Source organism: Anas acuta, chromosome 3, assembly GCF_963932015.1.
Source record: "Anas acuta chromosome 3, bAnaAcu1.1, whole genome shotgun sequence".
Lineage (NCBI taxonomy): Eukaryota > Metazoa > Chordata > Aves > Anseriformes > Anatidae > Anas > Anas acuta.
The window spans coordinates 41452903-41457537 of NC_088981.1; the positions used below are offsets into that span (position 1 = coordinate 41452903).

Consider the following 4635-nt stretch of genomic DNA (forward strand, 5'->3'; position numbering starts at 1 on the left):
GAGAGTGAGGAGTCAGCTTGGGGTCAACTCTTTTCTGCCTCCCATGTCTCTCTTCTTCAGGTTCCCAGTCTCAGTGATGTTCAACCTTTCAAGGTCTTTCTTGAGAGCAAAAGAAGGCAAAGATAGCACATCTCTTTCATTTTTTTCCTACTTGTCAGCCAAACGCTGATCAGACTTCAGCACCCGTGAAACTGCGGGGAGTCATTTCTCTGCTTCTGTGCTAGTTCCCGCTCATCTTGGCCAAATGCCTCCTGCCTTCCTACCCTCGTTAGAAAGGGAAAACTAGCTGAAACTGTCAGCAAGCTGAGACAGAAACCCAAAGCGCCTTCTTGGACAGGGAAGCAGTTTGTGAGGACCTCCACGAGCAGCCTGTGCACGCTGCACAACTGAGGCTTCCCTGCAGCGAGAGAGGAAAGGCTGGGGTGCACGCCGGGGTGGGCAGTGCTCAGGAGACTTCACCTGCACCCCCCTGCAGCCAGCAGAGGGGCCCTGCTCCAGCCAGACTCAGCAGGGCAGTGTCCCTGTCCCACTGCCCTCAAAAATCCCCCAAATCCCTGCTGCTGGAGCTGCCTCGCTTGTGCTCTGTGCTGCGCTGAGCTCCTGCTAAGGTTGCTGCAAGCAGCATTAACTTTGCCTGAAAAACCTGCTGGTTGTTAAGGGTGATGCCCTTTCCAGGGACTGCTCGCTGGCTTCTCCAAAACTTGCAGATAGCAAACTTTTCAATATTTATGTGGGAGGGATTCTGCAAACTCGCAGGAATATGGGGCAAAGCTCTCTCCCATCTCATCTGCGCTTTTGTCTCGTCCTTTCTTCCAGTTCGCAAAGCCCTTTGCTCCTTTCCTCACTGCGCAGTGGATAGGAACATTTGGCTTTTTGCAATCAAAGCAGCTATGGGGGTCTCAGTGGGATTATTTTTAAATGTGAGCATTGTGCAAGTCCAGCTCCAGGAAAAGAGGCCAGTATTTTCTTTAACACATGCTGGTACAAAATCGGAACAACTCTTCTAGAAAGCTTGGAGATTGAAATGGCCTTGAATTAGACCCAGGGACCTCAGCTTAATTACAAACCTAAATCAGAACGAATGTTCTTTTATAGTTCTGCTTCACAATGGTCCCTGGACTTGGTGAACCTGGATGTCACATATATAGATAAGGATGAGCTGTGCTGAAGCAGAATAAAGGGCGCATTTACCGAGCTGTGAATTAAGGCTCTGTTCTGTGCTGAAATCTGCTTCTACTTCGCTGTGTTTGAACAAGTCTCAGAGCAAAGGCAGATCTCTGCTACTGAGGGGAGGCATGGCAGGGCCAGTTCAGCTTGTTTCGCTCAGGCTTGCTCCTCTGCCAGAAATTTCTCTCCTCTCCTGACAATGATGCTGTAACGTTTCTTGTGCTACGGAAACCTACAGCGCACACCACAGAGGTCGTCTGTCCTCCTCCTTTTTTAAAGGCTGTCAGGACTGAGCCTCTATTAATGTTGTACATTTTAACTCGCAGAGTAAGAGCCTGAATAAATTGCAGAGAAACTGCCATTGCCTTTCACAAGGAGATGAGCAGTTCTTCCCTGCTCTACGTCCCGCAGCACGCTTTGGGAACAAGGTTACATCTATCTGAGTCATGATGACCAAGATAGCTCGGGCTGCACGAACTGCAGGCGGATTTCCAAGCAGAGAAGAGAGGTGGGGCCCGCAGCGTTTGGGGACGAGAGGAGCCCCAGGACCTACGCTTGCCAGGAGCCTCATTCACGCCGAGGCCCGGCGCTCCTTGCAGGCAGGTTGGCACCGTCCTACCCGCCGAAGAAGCAGCATCTCTTGCTGGCTTCCCACCAGCACGCAGAGTCTCTAATTTAGGAAGGTGAAGTACAGCCTCGCATGCCAGCCGTGAAGAGCTACCGCCCCTGACGTGGGAACAAGGACAGGCACATCTCTGCGGCTCACGCCCTGAGTAAAGGCACGCTGCCTTCTGGCTGCAAGCAATGGCAGCGTGCAGAGGGATGAAGGGGCCTGGTCTGCTCAGCCCACAGAAAACTAGGGGGATCTGGTTGCTGCCACCAGCTGGGGGGGCTGAGGAGATGGAGCTGGGCTCTTCCCAGAGCTGCAGAGCACACAGGGGCAGAGGTCACACCCTGCAGCGAGGCAGATGCCAGCTCAGTACAGGGTCAGAAATGTCTCGGGGAGAGCGTGCAGCACGGGGACACATGGCCCTGTGAAGATGTAGGGTCTCCATCCTTGTAGATACAAAAAATTTGTCTGTAGGGGGCCCTCTGCAACTTGCTCTCTCCTTAAAGGTGCCCCTGCGTGGAGCTGGGGGTGGGCTAGACAAGGTCCTGACCCATCTCTGTTTTTCTGTGATTCCAGGTTGTTACACGCTGTTTAACTGATGTGGCTGTGGAAAGGCACTTCACTGTGTTTGCCCTTCTTTCTTTACCTTCAGATTGGAAGTAGTACTTTATTTCCATGAAGGTTCTGCCCTCCATTTTCATTGTGGTTTTTAAGATTTCAGGGTGCACACAGAGGTACGTAAGTCATAAAGAAAACGTGAGTCTTCAGGAAGGCAAAGGCAAGGCACTGCTGTAGCAGTTTTCTTTCTTGCCCAGGTATAACCAAAAGGTACACCTTAAAAAATAAAAAATAAAAAAAAATTCTCGGTGAGAAGAGCTGAAATTATAAAGTATGTTTGTCAATTTTCCTCTTCTACCAGGTCTCCAGGAACATGGGATTTTTTCTTCTCATCTAGATGGGTGCCATGAAGTGCAGTGAGAATAGTGCCACCTGTTTTTTCCCAATCATGTCTACATGAGAATTTGCTTTAAATGACGTAGAAACGGACCAGTGTTGACTTATACAGAGCTCGTGGGCATTTGCAACGTGAGGCTGAATTAAACAGCCCTGCAAGTGAAAGGCAGTGCAGGACAGCACCTTCTGGTTACAGACATTCAGAGAGAGACTTCCGTTCTCTACAATGCCAGTGATGTCAAAAAAAGATCTCCTGCCTAACTACAACCACCTCCTTCCCCTTAGACCTTTCACCCTTGGAAAAGACAAAGCTTTTTCCAGCAGTGGTGCTGGAAGCATTTTATTACCTTTTCTTCAGGCAGAGGTTTCTCTCCGTAGGGATACATGAGAGTGGTCAGGTAATGAATGGGCTGATGGGCTGAACATCTGCAGGTGCTCCGTAATGACAACAATTAAGCTATTCTGGAGCTATTACCATATTAAATTAACTGACTGCAATGCTATTAATTAGAATTCATGTTCGAGAAATGAAACAGCACAGCAATTACATTGGTATTTAATGACCTGTAAAAGTAAAATATAAAAATGCCAAATTTCCTCCTGTAATTCATTTAGCGTTGGAAGATGGTGGGTCAGGCTGCTCCCCCGTGTAACTCCAGCTACTTCTGTAGTTTTGCAACATGAATGATTATGACTCGAGTTACCCTTTATCTCGAAAGGATGATTATTTGGCAACTGATAATCAGAACTCCAACAGCTCTGCCAAAATTTAGAAATCAGGGAAAGTTCAGCTGGAATCGTCCTGAAGTCCGAAATTCAATACAGTTTTGGGAAAGGTTCAGTAAGGTTTGTGGTCTCAGCAATGCGTTTACAGACAAGATCCAGCAGCGTTTACTTTTTGCATAAGACTTTAAGGCCTTTACTTTCCCTCAGCTCCTTTCCTTGACTAAAGTAAATATAAGTGCTTTTGACTTCATATTTGCCATTGAATTTCTCAAATTCTGTGACACGGTGACTTCTTCAAGGTAAATCCTTGGAAACTGCAGGAGATGTGTCCTGCCTGGCTCTCTGGGGTGTCGTGATGTCAAGACCTGGACCCGTCTGTCCTCGTGCACAGCAGCTGCAGGAGCTTTGTGAAGCGTGCTCACCACGGGCCATGCCTGGAGCTTTGTTCTTGCTCTTGAACTTGCTTTTGCTCTGCCAGGGTGAGCTCACCGAAACAGCCCCTGCTTGTTATTTTGTACCACCTTACAGCTGGGAGCTCCGGGTGCCATCCACTCATGAACTGAGAAATGAAGTAAGGAGAACAAGCTGGAGCAACTGAAGCACTTGTGGGCTGCTGTCTGCACGAGCAATACAGACTGGGCCAGCCAGCTCCTATCCATGAGCCATCATCCAGCGTGAGGTAAGTTTGTAGAGCAGCCCATGAGGTGTTGTTTTTGGCCTGAGGGAGCTCTGAGCCAAAGCTGCTTCCAGCCCTCGTTGCTGCTGTCTGAGCTGGAGCGTTATAAAAGGGATAGCAGTGATGGATGTTACCCTTCTGTAGCTCGTGGCCCCGGATCCTGGCTTGTCCACGCGTTTTTCGTTGCATGCTTTTCATGGGAAAAGCAGAGCCATGGCCCAGGGCATGTGCAGAAAATTCTCTGGAAGAGAAGCTGCTGTACTTACCCTGGAGTCTTCCACAACAATGCCTATTTCAGGCTGATTTTCTTCCCCTGGTGAGACGGGAGAAACGGTGGAATTTTAATGATTCATTTTATGGATGGGTCTGAATGTTTATTGTTGTTTTAACTATCAAAATGTACAGAGGCTGGAATCCGTCCAGAGAAATAAAGGCGATTTCTTTTATTTCCTTACACTGCGTGGGGCAGTGAAATATTTCCATCTTTCTTACAACAGCCGTT

General features: G+C 48.5%; 1 long non-coding RNA gene across 1 annotated transcript; it reads right to left on the reverse strand.

The window, feature by feature from the left end:
• Positions 1-1664: 1664 nt before the first annotated feature.
• Positions 1665-4175, reverse strand: LOC137853917 (uncharacterized). Its single transcript, XR_011094833.1, has 2 exons — positions 3079-4175; positions 1665-2611 (listed from the first exon to the last, which is right to left on the reverse strand). It is a non-coding gene; the product is annotated as an uncharacterized lncRNA (long non-coding RNA).
• Positions 4176-4635: the final 460 nt, after the last annotated feature.